At 43.1% G+C, this 15,844-nt stretch overlaps 1 protein-coding gene across 2 annotated transcripts in view; it reads right to left on the bottom strand.

Annotated features, from left to right (window-relative positions):
* G3bp2 (G3BP stress granule assembly factor 2) overlaps window positions 1-15,844 on the bottom strand; it is a 58,090-nt gene that overhangs the window by 20,619 nt on the left and 21,627 nt on the right. The window lies entirely within an intron of this gene.

The raw sequence follows: 15,844 nt of genomic DNA, 5'->3' as shown, positions 1-15,844 counted from the left end.
ATTTTATTTGTAAAAATAAAGTACCAGTGCGTTAAAGTCTAGGCATTTATGCTTCTGTTCAAGGCATGGGGATACTCCTTGAGTCACTGGTTGTATCCAGTCCCAGCATTTTGCTAGTTCGCTGGAGATGGAGTCTTCAAGGCTGATATGTCTGATTTCAATCTTCCTGTACTGCTAGGGTAAGCTCAGTGGCAGACTGAAATTTGGTTTAAAGGCAGTAGCTCCTGCCTATAATCCTAGATATTCAGAAGGTTGAAATCTAAGGACTGCAGTATCAAGTCAGCCAGGGGTAGCCAAATCCAATGAGACTCTTATCTCCAAAATCCCACCAGAAAAGCTGGAAGTGGAGCAGTGGCTCGAATGGCAGAGCACCAACCTTAAGAGAGAAAAAACTAAGGAACAGTACAGTACCCCTGAAGATCAAGGCCTAGGAACAACACATACATTTTAAAAAGACTTGTTAAAATAAAAAAGTAATCAGTCTGTAGTTCACTCGGTAAGTTACAGTATACCAAGGACTCCACATGGCCCTAGGTTCAATCCTCAGCACAAAATAGTCAGGCATCCTTTCCTATTACACTTGAAGGGAATGAAACCTAAATGTGCTATCTACTAAACAGATCAGCATGCAGCTTAAAAACAAATCTCAAAGCCCAGCACTCGTGGCTCACACCTGCAATCCTAGCTACTCAGAGACTGAGATCTGAGGATTGCGGTTCCAAGCCAGTCCAGGCAGGAAATTCAGCGAGACTATTTTTGTGGGTCGTGGGGCTTGAACTCTGGGTCTGGGTACTGTCCTTGAGCTTTTCAGCTCCAGGCTAGCGCTGTACTGTTTGAGCCACAGCGCCACCTCCAATTTTCTGGTGGTTACTTAGAGATAGTCTGGTGGCCTTTCCTGCCCAGGCTGGCTTTGAATGAAGATCCTCAGCTCTCAGCATCATGAGTAGCTAGGATTACAGGAGTGAGCCAGTGTGGCTCAGTTAGACTCCCCTCTCCAAAAAGTTAACTCAGAAAAACCCAGAAGTGGGCTGGGAATGTGGCTTAGCAGTAGAGTGCTTGCCTAGCAGGCATGAAGCCTGTGTTCAATTCCTCAGCACCACATAAACAGAAAAGGCCAGAAGGGCCTCTGTGGCTCAAGAGGTAGAGTAGCTAGCCTTGAGCAAAAAAGAAGCCAGGGAGTGGGGCTGGCAAAAAAAAAAAAGCCAGAAGTAAGAGGTATGGTTCAAGTGGTTAGCTTCAGTGTTCAGGGGAAAAAAGACAAGTGCCAAAGGCCCTGAGTTCAATCCCCAGCACTAGAAAGGTTAATGTAGATTTATTTCCTTTAAATAATTTCACAGCTGGCTGGGAATATGGCCTAGTGGCAAGAGTGCTTGCCTCATATACATGAAGCCCTAGGTTCGATTCCCCAGCACCACATATGTAGAAAATGGCCAGAAGGGGTGCTGTGGCTCAAGTGACAGAGTGCTAGCCTTGAGCGGGAAGAAGCCAGGGACAGTGCTCAAACCCTGAGTCCAAGGTCCAGGACTGGCAAAAAGAAAAGAAAAGGGGAAAAAAAAAAACAAAAACAAGTGCTTGCCTCATAAATAATTTCACAGCAAAAGACTGGCCACCGTTAGCATTACAATATGACACCTAATGTTAAGAGTCAGGTTGTGATATCATAAGAAATGTACACACTGCCCTACTATGTAACTGCACCCTCTTTGCACAACACCTTGTAAAAAAATTTATGTCCAATTAATAAAAAAAAAAGCTTTAAAAAAAATTACTTTCAAAAGAGAAAACTTAAAAAAAAAAAGAGTCAGGTTGTCCTAAAGTTGGAGGAGTGAGATTAGCTCTAGTGACTTTTGACTTTAGATTATGATTATGCTCCATTAGGTTCCTTGTTATTCTATTTGCAACTATCCTTCTAAACTCTAGTTCAATCTATCTGTAGTTCAATCTACAACTCTTTAAATATTTGTAAGAGCTGACTCACTTCCAAAACTAGTTAATTGGCAAGGCAGATCCAGACACGGGGATTTCAGCTACCACTAGTTTTCTGTAAATCTGAAACTTCAAATAACAGTAACAGTGCTGGGAATGTGATTCAGTGGTAGAATGCTTGCCTAGCATTCATGAAGCCCTTACCCAGCAGCTTTTTTTTTTAAGTAAAATGCTGTAACAATAACTGTTAAAACATACTAAGTTGGTACCTGCCTAGCACAGCAATGGGTTGAATCCCAAGCACCACAAAAATAATAATATTGCCAGGCACCTGTGGCTGGCTCACACATGGAATCCTAGCTCCTCGGGAGGCTGAGATTTGAGAATCACAGTTCAAAACCAGACCTGGCAGATGTCCATGATACTCATCCCCTATGTACCATCAGCAAGCTGGAAGTAGGAGCTGGGGATATGGCCTAGTGGCAAGAGTGCTTGCCTCGTATACATGAGGCCCTGGGTTCGATTCCCCAGCACCACATATACAGAAAACGGCCAGAAGTGGCGCTGTGGCTCAAGTGGCAGAGTGCTAGCCTTGAGCAAAAAGAAGCCAGGGACAGTGCTCAGGCCCTGAGTCCAAGGCCCAGGACTGGCAAAACAACAACAACAACAACAAAAGAAAGCTGGAAGTAGAACTGGGGCTCAAGTGGTAGAATGCTAGGCTTGAGCACCTGTCTGTACCTGAGCACAAGACCTCAGAGACAGTGCCCAGGCCCTGAGTTCAAGTCCCAAGACCAACATAAGTTAATACTGACTGAATACCCAAATACAACATAAACCCCAGTACTGCCAAACAAAATATCATTAATTACAAAAAGAATCCTGCTGCTTTTACTCACCTCAGCTAAGCTATCCCACTGGTAAATAAATAGTAAACATGGATTTGGGACCTTTTTTTGGGGATAGGTAATTCAGAATTATGAGAAGAAAGTTTTACTATCTACACATGAACCATGTAAGTCTCAAACTTCCAAGTTTCATTTCCTAATGCATTACCTGAGGAAAGATCTACCCTCTAAAGAGATCAAGCCCATAAGAGTATATAGTCCTGCCAGGGACTGGTGGCTCATGCCTGCAAGCCTTGCTGCTCAGGAGGCTGAGATCTGAGGATCCGGTTTCATGGCAGCCACAGTAGACAAATGTGAAAAAGTTGAAAAACACTTATCTCCAATTAACCAACAAAAATAAAAATAAAAACTGGGTGTGTGGCTCAAGTGTTAGAACACCAGCTTTGATTTAAAAAAACAAAAGCAAAACACTGAGAGGTGGAAATATACACAAGATAAAAAGATATTGGGGATATGGCCTACTGGCAAGAGTGCTTGCCTCGTATATATGAGGCCCTGGGTTCAATACCCCAGCACCACATACACAGTAAAGCCCAGAGACCGTGTTGGCTCAAGTGGCAGAGTGCTAGCCTTGAGCAAAAAAGAAGCCAGGGACAGTGCTCAGGCCCTGAGTCCAACCAAGCCCCAGGACTGGCCAGAAAACAAACAAACAAACAAACAAACAAACAAAGATATTGAAGCTCAGGGACAGTGATCAAGCCCTGGTGTTCAAGCCCCAGGACTGGCAAAAAAAAAAAAAAAAAAAGATATCTAAGCTCAATAAAATCCTCGCACTTTGAAAGAAACCCCACTTCTGATCAAGTTCATGCCTATAATCCCAGCTACTCAGAAGACAGAACAGAAATCAGGAAAACTGGTTAAAGGCCCACTAGTGAGATCCTTATCTCAACCAATAAACTAGATATGATGCTATGTGCCTAGAAAAGTCACAGCCTGGGCAAAAATGCAATACTCTAGTCCAAGAATAAAGCAAACAGCCTGGAACTGAAGTGTAGAGCACCACCTAGTAAACACTAGGCCCTAAATTCAAACCTCAGTAGAAGGAGAGAGTGGGAAGGAGGGAAGGATAAACTTTTCAATGGCACCTAAAAATGAGAAAACTGTCTTTATGTGGGCATGCACATTGCACATTAGCTCTACACACAGAGGCATGGGCTTTTTCACAAAGCAATCTTTACCAGTCAGTTAAACACCATAAATACTATCTATTCATCCAGGTCCCTCCCTATGTTTTATCTAGCGTTCTTCAATACTTCCAGAGCCAACCAACTACCTTTAGAGATGTCAGTCTATTTGCCAATCTGGCCCATCCCTCCTAAAATTCCTGTGAATTTACCAACATCTTTCTCTTTTTATTTTCCCCCAGAGCTGAAGACGAAACTCGGGGCCTTGCGCTCACCAGGCAGGCGCTCTTCCGCTGAGCTAAATCCCCAGCCCCTTTTTCTTTCTTTTTTTTTTTTTTTTGGTCAGCCCTGGGGATTGAAGTCAGGGCTGGATACTGTCCCTGGGATTCTTTTGCTCAAGGTTACTACTCTACTATTTGAGCCACAACACCATTTCTGTTTTTACTGAGGAACTGAATCCAGGGCTTCAGCTTCACGCATACTAGGTAAGCACTCTACCACTAGGCCATATTTCCAGCCCACCAACATCTTTTGTAACTCACTGTTTTCTTTAACTGTTGTCTCTCAGGGCTGGGGGTGTTGCTCAATGGATAGAACAAGCACAAAGCTCTCAGTTCAAACTCTAATACTGACAAAATAGTTTCCTCTCTATTTCCTGAAGCACTTCTACTCTCAAAGGAAATTACTCTAAATCAATTGTCATTTTCTCTAAGTCTCTTAGTAGTACACATGGAGTACTGGAGGAAGAAATAAATACACAAATAAGAAACAAAATCACACTAGTCTTCCAATCCTGATCCTAGAAAATATGCGTTTCTCCTAAGTTGAATGCCACTCTTTAATCACACTTGTAATCTAACTACTTGGGAGACAGATCTGCAGGACCACAGTTCAAGATAGCCTAACCATTCACTAGAGACTCTTTCTCAATCAGTAACTAGGTGTGGTGGCAAGTGCCTGTCATTTTATCTATGTGGGAGGCTGCAATAGAGAACATCAAGTTCTCCAATTCAAGTAAGTTATCGTATTTCCCCCCTTGAATAAAACTTCAGCTTGGGGGTAGGGGGCTAATGCCCTTATGATTTTTGTGATACTTTTTAATTAAAAGTCAAGGGGCTGGGGATATGGCCTAGTGGCAAGAGTGTTTGCCTCGTGTACATGAGGCCCTGGGTTCAATTCCCCAGCACCACATATATACAGAAAACAACCAGAAGTGGCGCTGTGGCTCAAGTGGTAGAGTGCTAGCCTTGAGCAAAAAGAAGCCAGGGACAGTGCTCAGGCCCTGAGTCCAAGCCCCAGGACTGGCCCAAAAAAAAAAAAAAAGTGAAGTAAATTTAGCAAATCTGACACAGCGGGGCTGTCTCCAAAGCAAAAATCAATCTTTGGCTATATTAATATGGATGCTAATGTGTCTAACGTAAGCTGACAATTCTGGGGCTGGGGATATGGCCTAGTGGCAAGAGTCCTTGCCTCGTATACATGAGGCCCTGGGTTCGATTCCCCAGCACCACATATACAGAAAATGGCCAGAAGTGGCGCTGTGGCTCAAGTGGCAGAGTGCTAGCCTTGAGCAAAAAGAAGCCAGGGACAGTGCTCAGGCCCTGAGTCCAAGCCCAGGACTGGCCAAAAAAAAGCTGACAATTCTGACTTAATATAGTAAACTGAAATTTGAAAAGGTAGTTCAGGTTCAATACAAAAAGAACCACAAGGGGGGTGGGAATATGGCCTAGTGGTAAAGTGCTTGTCTCGTATACATGAAAGCCCTGGGTTCAATTCCTCAGCACCACATATATAGAAAAAGCTGGAAGTGGCGCTGTGGCTCAAGTGGCAGAGTGCTAGCCTTGAGCAAAAAGAAGGCAGGGATGGTGCCCAGGCCCTGAGTCCAAGCCCCAGGACTGGAAAAACAAACAAACAAACAAAACGAACCACAGTTGTTTAAATGTCAAATAGCTGATCACTGTGAGTTTCAATCCACACTTTTCTTTTTTTAGTTTTGGCAAGGATTTTGCTAAAAAGGTTAATGTAATGGAGAAGTAGAAACATTTTTTGAGACGGGCCATGACTGTAATCCTAGCTACTCAGGAGGCTGGGATCTGAGGATCTCAGTTCAAAGCCAGCCCAGGCAGGAAAGTCCATATCTCATATCTCCAATAAACCACTCAAAAACTGGAAGTGATGCTGTGGCTCAAAGTGGTAGAATGCTAGCTTTGAGCATATGAGCTCAGGGAGAGCACAGCACCCAGGCCTTGAGTTCAAGTCCACGACCAACAAAAAGATCAAATAAATATTTTGCAACCAAAGAAATGGGATTCAAGACTCCAAGAAACAGGTTTTTTTTTTATTTTTATGAACACTCATTCCATACCTTCCTATCTAATAACTAAAGCCTTATACATTCAGATGTATATACTAAATATTAAATATACTGTGACCTTTGAAAATCATAAATATTGGGGGCTGGAGATATGGCCTAGTGGCAAAGAGTGCTTATCTCGTATACATGAGGCCCTGGGTTCAATTCCCCAGCACCCTATATACAGAAAATGGCCAGAAGTGGCGCTGTGGCTCAAGTGACAGAGTGGTTTAGGCCCTGAGTCCAAACACCAGGACTGGGGGAAAAAAACGACTATATAATCATAGGTAACATCTTCCTGAACAGCCCAGTAAATAAGAGCAAGCATTTATAAACGGTATTACATCAAAATTAAAAAAAGAAAATCATAAATATTTTCTCTGAATTTTCTAAGTATTTTGGGTCTTTAGCATAGTATTTTATCATTTGTATTCTACTTTTAGTTCTAATTTTACAACTGTCTTATGATCCCCCTTCACCATTTTCCTTTGTTCTCGACTGATATTCTCTGGAGTTTCACACTTCTCAAAATTCCAGTATCTTTTCAATTCTGCCAGTATCACTGGTGACCTTTCTTTAGCCTTCCTTACATGAGAAGACTGATTGTGTGTGTGTATGCATGCACATTTTGAGTTCAGGACTTCACGCTCTCACGCAGCTATTCTGCTTATAGCTAGTGCTCTACTACTGAGTCATGCCTCCAGTCTATCTACCTCACTTTGTAAGAGTTGAATGACAAGGCAACAACCTTCCTCCAAACCTGTTACTAGACAATTTCACATACTCAAATGGCTTCAAGCTCCCACTTCTACCTAAATTTATATAGACTAACCACCACAAGCTCAAATGTTCCTTTCTATCCATGTGCTGAATTCTCACATGCAATCTCATAAGCCAACCTTCATTTAGAGGAAGCTGTTTGATGTCTACCTTCTCAGCTTTCCAGAAAGCTAAGTCATAATAAAGTGGCTTTTACCTCTTAAGGCCTGGCCAACTGTGAAATCCTAACAAGTCGTCTCTTAGAACTAGTGCCTTCCTTTTCATTCCCAATCAATTCACATATTAAATGTCTAAAGAACTTTTCTGCAGGGGTTAGCTTTAAATCACAATTTTCAGATCACAGCCTCCTGACTGGTTAGCTCAATTCAGATCGTATGCTTCCTCAAACATTTTTCATAAGCCAGGTGCTAGTGGTTCACACCTATAATCCTGGCTACTTACGAGGCCAAGACCTGAGGATCACTTTTCAAAGCAAGCCCAAGCAAAAAAAAAAAAACAAAAAAATAACTCTTTGAAACTCTTATCTGCTCCAATCAAGCACTCAAAAAGCTAAAAGCTGAGCTGTAGCTTAAGTGGTAGAATGCCAACCTTTAATCCCAAAGACTGGCACAAAAAAATAATCTTCCATAGGAAGTCCAAACTGGTGGCTGGGGATACGGCCTAGTGGCAAGAGTGCTTGCCTCGTATACATGAGGCCCTGGGTTCAATTCCCCAGCATCACATATAGAAAACGGCCAGAAGTGGCGCTGTGGCTCAAGTGGCAGAGTGCTAGCCTTGAACAAAAAGAAGCCAGGGACAGTGCTCAGGCCCTGAGTCCAACGCCCAGGACTGGCCAAAAAAACAAACAAAAAAAGAAAATCCAAACTGCAGGGCTGGGAATATGGCTTAGTGGTAGAGTGTTTTCCTAACATGCATGAAGCCCTTGGTTCGATTCTTCAGTACCACATAAGCAGGAAAAGCCGTAAGTGGGGCTGTGTCTCAAGTGGTAGAGTACTAGCCTTAAACAAAAAGTAGCTGCGGAACAGTGCCCAGGCCGAGTTCAAGTCCCAGGACGGGCAAAAAAAAATCCAAACATCTGCATTCCGTTTGGTAAAATAAGTCTACCAAAGAAATGCAGACTGACATCTAAGGTCCTAAACAACTTTCCACTAGGCTACTCTCTCTGGTAACATTCTATCACATACTCTCTGAAATTTTCATTCCATGGACCACACATTAACTCCATTCAAGCACAAAATAAGTAAAGGGGGGGGGCTGGGGATATAGCCTAGTGGCAAGAGCACTTGCCTCGTATACATGAAGCCCTGGGTTCGATTCCCCAGCACCACATATACAGAAAATGGCCAGAAGTGGCACTGTGACTCAAGTGGCAGAGTGCTAGTCTTGAGTAAAAAGAAGCCAGGGACAGTGCTCAGGCCCTGAGTCCAAGGCCCAGGACTGGCCAAAAAAAAAAATTTTTTTAGGAAATGACTGTCTCCTCAAAACTCCACAAAAAACAGTTCCTTGCAGCATCCACCATGACACCACACATAACATAATGGACTTGATACTCAAGACCTCTTCAGGAAAAACAACCTACTGAATGGGAGACTGATAGAAGAAAAGTTAAATCATTAGCTATGCAACTCCAAAGTATTTTTAAACCCCATCTTCTATATAGATCCATATTTCTAAAAATGCATGTTATCCCTATAACAATGAGTTTTGAGATTAAAGACTCAAATAAAGTGGAGCAAGATAACACAAAACAAGAATTTTGGATAGTGAAATCTCTGAATTTAGTATTTCAAGAGACATATATGTGGGGCTGGGGATATGGCCTAGTGGCAAGAGTGTCTGCCTCGTATACATGAAGCTCTGGGTTCAATTCCCCAGCACCACATATACAGAAAATGGCCAGAAGTGGTGCTGTGGCTCAAGTGGCAGAGTGCTAGCCTTGAGCAAAAAGAAGCCAGGGACAGTGCTCAGGCCCTGAGTCCAAGCCCCAGAACTGGCCAAAAAAAAAAAAAAAGAGAGAGACATATATGTGTTTTCAAGGAGCCAAGCTAATGACTGTGAGGCATGAACATACATTTACATGTTAAAGTCAGGAAGGAGGCTAGAGCTAGGTACCAGTGGCTCACACCTACAATCCTAGTTATTTAGGAGGCTGAGACCTGAAGGTTAGTGGTTCAAAGCCAACCCAGGTAGAAAAGTCCTCATTCCATCTTCCATTAAGGAGCAAAATGTAAAACTGGAGGTATGGTCAAATGGTAAAACACCAGCTATGAGCAAGTAAACCAATCAAAAGGCCAATTCCCCTAGTTAAAGTTCCATTACCTAAACAAAAACAAGCTGATTGATGTACCCCCAAATTTAACTGGACATTGGTGGCTCACAGCTATAATCCCAGCTACTCAAAAAGCTAAATGCGGGGCTGGGGATATGGCCTAGTGGCAAGAGTGCTTGCCTCGTATACATGAGGCCCTGGGTTCGATTCTCCAGCACCACATATACACAAAATGGCCAGAAGGGGCGCTGTGGCTCAAGTGGCAGAGTGCTAGCCTTGAGCAAGAAGAAGCCAGAGACAGTGCTCAGGCCCTGAGTCCAAGCCCCAGGACTGGCCAAAAAAAAAAAAAAAAAAAGCTAAACGCTTGAGAATTGTGGTTCCAAGCTACCTGGGTCAGACAAGTCCACGAGACATATCTCCAACAAACTACTCAGAAAGAGCAGAAGTATAGCTGTGACTCAAGTAGCAGAGCACTAAACTTAAGCAAAAGAATCTCAAGGACAGCACCCAGGCTCTGAGTTCAATTTCTTGGACCAAGACACACACTCATGGCACAGGAACACAGAAGTGCACACATATTACATGTACAAAACAAAGTCATTATCAAGAAAATGAAAAGACAAGCCAAAAAGAGAACATACGCACAACCTGTTATGATTTTTTAAAAAAAGTATTTTAGGGGCTGGGAACGTGGCTTAGTAGTAGAGTGCTTGCCTAGCTTGCATAAAGCCCTAGGTTCCATTCCTCAGCACCACATACATAGAAAAGGCCAGGTGGCGCTGTGGCTCAAGTGGTAGAGTGCTAGCCTTGAGCAAAAAGAAGCCATGGACAGTGCTCAGGCCCTGAGTTCAAGCCCCAGGACTGGCTAAATAATTTGAAGAACTTACAACTTAATTCAAAAAAGTAAAATCCAGCTGTCTGCTGGTGGCTCGCGCCTGTAATCCTAGCTACTCAGGAGGCTGAGATCCAAGGATCATGGTTCAAAGCCAGCCTAGGCAGGAAAGTCCATTAGACTGATCTCCAATTAACCACCAGGAAACCCGAAGTGGCGCTGTGGCTCAAGTGGTACAGTGCTAGCCATGAGCTAAAGAGCTTAGTGACAGTGCCCAGGCACAGAGTTCAAGCACCATGACAGGGAAAAAATAATTAAAAGCTCAATTCAAAAGGCTTGTATATGCACCACCATAACAAACACAATGACAAAATCACTAATCATTAGAAAAATGCTATAAAACCACAATTATTTTCTTTCTATTTCCTCTTTTTTATTGGGGGGGGGGGCAATCCTGGGGCTTGAACTCAGGGCCTAGGCACTGTTCCTGAGCTTCCTTTTGCTCAAGGCTAGCACTCTACCACTTGAGCCACTGCACCACTTCGGTTTATGTGGTACTGAGGAATTGAATCCAGGACTTCATGCATGCTAGGCAAGCACTCTACCACTAAGCCACATTCCCAGTCCAACACAATGACATTTTCTATGTACCTAAAATAATGCCTAACCACTAAAAAAAATCTAAACATAAGCCAGGGACTAGTGGCTCATGCATGTAATCCTAGCTACTCAGGAAGCTGAGTTCTGAAGATCACAGTTCAAAGCCAGCACAAGCAGGAAATCCAGTGAGACTCTTACCTCCCAAATAACCACCAAAAGCCAGAAGTAAAGCTCCAGATCAAATGGTAGAGAGCTGGCCTGGAGCAAAGCAGGTCAGGGACAGCCCTCAGGTCCTGAGTTCAAGCTCTAGTCTGGCACCCAAGAAAGGGCGCGCACACACACAACTAGCTGCAAGGAAGAAAAGTAATTGTCAGAAAAGATAACACTATGAAGACAGTAGTTCTTGTGTTCATTTCCTGTTTGTTCTGCTGAGGATGTACAAATATAGAGCCTTGTATATACTAGGCAAGTGTTCTATCACTGAGCACTATCTCCAACTTTGTTTCTTATAAAAAAAAAATCAAACAGGCAACCACCCCCACATTATTTAGTAATCTGGATGCCAATACACTTATCCAAAACAAATAAAAGGCATTACTTCCAAAGAGTTTCAAGTTGCTTACAGTAGTTCATTAATAAACACCTCCAAATGGAAACAAATATCCGTTAGCCAGATGGAAAAAAAAAAAAACTCTAAAATTGACTAGTATGCAACAATAAGAAGTGCAACAGCCAAGATACGGAAACAACCTAAATGCTCCACTACAGATGAATGGATCTAAAAAACGTGGTACCTATAGACAATGGTATTTTACACTGCCATTAGAAGGAATAAAATAATAGCATGTGCAGGGAGATGGATGGAACTATTGCAAATCATGTTGAGCGAGATAAGCCAAGAACAGAGATAAGCAGTGTATAGTGTATGGCCTCTCTGATATGTGGGTGTTAGATTTAAAACACAATGACATATAACAAAGTAAATCGAACTCAATAAGATATAGTGAGAGGGCTGGGGATATGGCCTAGTGGCAAGAGTGCTTGCCTTGTAAACATTGAGGCCCTGGGTTCGATTCCCCAGCACCACATATACAGAAAACGGCCAGAAGTGGCGCTGTGGCTCAAGTGGCAGAGTGCTAGCCTTGAGCAAGAAGCCAGGGACAGTGCTCAGGCCCTGAGTCCAAGCCCCAGGACTGGCCCAAAAAAAAAGATATAGTGAGAACAAAAGAGAACAGCCTTGGGTGAAAAGCACCCAAATAGCAAGACCCAAGCACCTCTTATAACCCCAAAGATAAGGAAACAAATGTTCTATTATTTTTAGATGACTCTATATCCCCTACCTCATATAGGGGTATACATAAGCACACCCAAGGAGAGTAGTGAATGAGTGGAAAGTAGATGAAAAAATACTAATATAGCAGAAGGACCCAGGTCAGCTATATTGGACATTGATGAGTGAACTAAGCAACTCTTGAGCGGTGATGGGAAGGAAGGAATAAGAGAAAGAGGGCACAGATGTTACTAAACAAAAGGAAAGAAATGTATGCATCACCTGAATTGGAAGAAATGGTTTTATTGTTAAAGTCCATAGAGTTTGTAAGCTTTGTAGGGTAAAATAATGACTTTCGTCACTGTGAAGGTTAAAATGTGTACTGTGAAATATATGAAGTAACTTAAACTCAAAAAAAAAAAAAAAGAAGAAGAAAAAAAAGGAAGTGCTGTCCGAAGCTAGTGTCTACCAGGAGGTAGCTACTCAGGAGGCTAAGATGTGAGGATTACAGTTGAAAGCCAGTCCTAGCAGGAAAGTCCATGAGACTCTTATCTCCAGTTAATTCAATCATCAAAATGATGGAGTGGAGCTGTGGCTCAAGTGACAGAACATGACTTGAGCATAAAAAAAAGCTAAGGGAGGGGCTGGGAATATGGCCCAGTGGTAGAGTGCTTGAAGCCCTGGGTTCGATTTCCCAGCACCACATATATAGAAAAAGCCAGAAGTGACACTTGTGGCAGAGTGCTAACCTTGAGCAAAAAGGCAGGGACAGTGCTCAGGCCCTGAGTCCCAAGCTCCAGGACTGACAAAAACAAAAAAGAAACTCAGGGAAGGGCTGGGAATGTGGCTTTGTGGTAGAGTGCTTGCCTAGCATGGGTGAAGCCCTGGGTTTGATTCCTCAGTACCACATAAACAGAAAAGACCAGAAGTGACGCTGTGGGTCAAGTGGAAGAGGGCTAGCCTGGAGCAAAACGAAGCCAGGAACAGTGCTCAGGCCCTGAGTCCAAGCCCCAGGACAAGAGAGAAAGAAAAGTATGTAAAGAAGTTGACATGGGAAACACATTAGTTTTAAAACAGATGCTGGAGAAGTGGTGCTATGGCTCAACTGGTAGAGTGCTAGCATTCAGCACTAAGAGGCTCAGGGACAGTGTCTAGGCCCAGAGTTCAAGCCCCATAACCAATAAATAAGTAAATAAATGACTAAAACACTTAGTTGTCTAAGGCAGGAGGATGAGTTCAAGACCAACCAGAGTTATAAGAAACACAGCCTCAACAGAGCAAAATAAATCCAAGCACTAACTGGTACCTCACACCAGTAATCCTACCTCCTCAGATGGCTGAGATCTCAGAATCAAGATTCAAAGCTAGCCTAGCCAGAAAAGTCTGTGAGTCTTTACCTCCAATTAACCAGTAAAAAGCCAGAAGATGAGTGGCTCAAGTGGTACAGCACTAGCCTTGAATATGGAAAAGTTCCCAGGCCCTGAAATCAAGCCCTAGTACTAGCGGGTGCGCGCAGCGCGCACGCACACGCACACACCAGAAAGCAAAATAAAATGTCATCCACACAAGGGGGGGGGAATCAAGTAAAATAAAATTGTAGCCCTGAGAACCTTATTATGAAAAAAAACGTATTTAAGCTGGGCTCTAGTGGTGCAGGCCTGTAATCCTAGCTACTCAGGAGGCCAAGATGCAAGGAACTCAGTGCAAAGTCAGCTAGGGCAAACAAGTCATAATACTCATCTCCAATTAACCACCAAAAATGCCTAAGTGGACACATGGCTTAGTGGTAGAGCCACGGCTTTAAGGAAGAAAGCAAAGAGAGTGTGAGACCCTGAATTCAAACCTAAGTGCCAGCACAAAAATACTAAAAAGTTTTAAAAAATACAGATTGCAGGATTTTTTTTTTGTGGATGTGGGACTTGAACTCAGGGCCTATGCTGTCCCTGAGCGCCTTTGCTCAAGACTAGAGCTCCAACACTTTAAATCACAGCTCCACTTCTGGTCTTCAAGTGGCTAATTGGAGATGGACTCACAGGATTGTTCTGCACACGATGCTCACTCCTACCCCCTCTGGAGGATCTCCCTCACAGCTCGGGAGGCAGGCTAATGTTCATGTGCAGGGTCAAAGACTATACTCATTTTCAGCTGCCAGCCCCATATGTCTATTGGGATGTTTCAGAATTTCTAGTGGTCTTCATTTAAAATGACTTCAACAATCAGAAAAGTAAATACTGTGTGTGTGATGTATGTACTGGTGATTGCTTGAACTCAAGGCCTGGGCATGGTCTCTTAGATTTTTCACTCAAGGTGGTGCTCTACCCCTGGAAATAAAGCTGCATTTGTAGTTTTTTGGTGACTAACTGGAGATAGAGTCTCAGGCCTGGCATTGGTGCCTTAGTCTTGTAATCCTAGCTACTGGGGAGGCTGAGATCTGAGGACCACAGGTTCAAAGCCAGCCCAGGGAAAAAAGTCCATGAATTGAGCTGTGGCTAAAATAGTAGAGACTAAGCATTTACCAAAGAAGCTTAGGGATAACCCCCAGGCCGTGAGCCCCAAGATAGAGAAAAAAATGCTTCCCACAAAAATAACAAGTAAGCCATTATTGCCTAGACATAGGTAGGGTATTACCTTTATTACAGTAAAGAAAACTGATACATGGAACCTAAGGACGTCAAGGCTCAGTTACAGAAAGAGGGTGTGAAATAGAGTCTCTTGCTTCCAGTGAAGCATTGTTTACACCTGGTTTCCAACACCGGCATTGGAAGAATAGCCAAATAAATCAAGAATGAAAGTTAAAAAAAAAAAAAAAGAAGAGGGCTGGGGATATGGCCCTAGTGGCAAGAGTGCTTACCTAATATACATGAGGCCCTGGGTTCGCTTCCTCAAGTACCACATAAACAAAAAAAGCCAGAAGTGGCGCTGTGGCTCAAGTGGTAGTGCTAGCCTTAAGCAAAAGCAGCTCAGGGACAGTTCCCAGGCCCTGATTTCAAGCCCCAGGACTGGCAAAAAAAAAAAAAAAAAGAGCAAAAGAATAGTAATGTAACAGGAAGTACAAGTCATTTCTAACAACACCTATAACTTCAAAGTAAAACACTTAGAAACTATAAGATTAAAATGAGCTGAGATACAAACTGATTCTTCTGCCAAGGTTTCTAGAAGAAAAATCAATCTGTCTTATCAGCTATGCAATGACTACCAGAAAATGACTAGAGGTTTGTCAATTAAAGTGAGTATAAGTTCATAAATAATACTTAAATTTGTGCTTTTTTTTCCCCCCCAGTTCTGGGGCTTGGACTCAGGGCCTGAGCACTGTCCCTGGCTTCTTCTTGCTCAAGGCTAGCACTCTACCACTTGAGCCACAGCGCCACTTCTGTTCTTTTTCTATATATGTGGTGCTGGGGAATCAAACCCAGCCAGGGCTTCATGTATATGAGGCAAGCATTCTTGCCACTAAGCCATATATATTCCCCAGCCCAAATTTGTGCTTTTCAAAAATAAGAATTGTGGAGGCTGGGAAGGTGCCTTAGTGGTAGAGTGCATGCATAAAGCCCTGGGTTTGATTCCTCAGCACCACATACACAGAAAAAGCCAGAAGTGGCGCTGTGGCTCAAATGGTAGAATGCTAGCCTTGAGCAAAAAGAAACCAGGGACAGTGCTCAAGCCCCCCTCCAAAAAAGAATTGGGGGTGTGTGCTAGAGGCTTGACTCAAGTGGTAGTACACCCGCCTGACAAGCACAAAGTCCTGGAGCTCTATTCCCAGTACTGCCAAAGTAAAAATAAAGCAT

The sequence above is a fragment of the Perognathus longimembris genome, chromosome 16 (assembly GCF_023159225.1).
Source record: "Perognathus longimembris pacificus isolate PPM17 chromosome 16, ASM2315922v1, whole genome shotgun sequence".
Lineage (NCBI taxonomy): Eukaryota > Metazoa > Chordata > Mammalia > Rodentia > Heteromyidae > Perognathus > Perognathus longimembris.
This window is presented reverse-complemented; position numbering and strand designations above follow the sequence as displayed.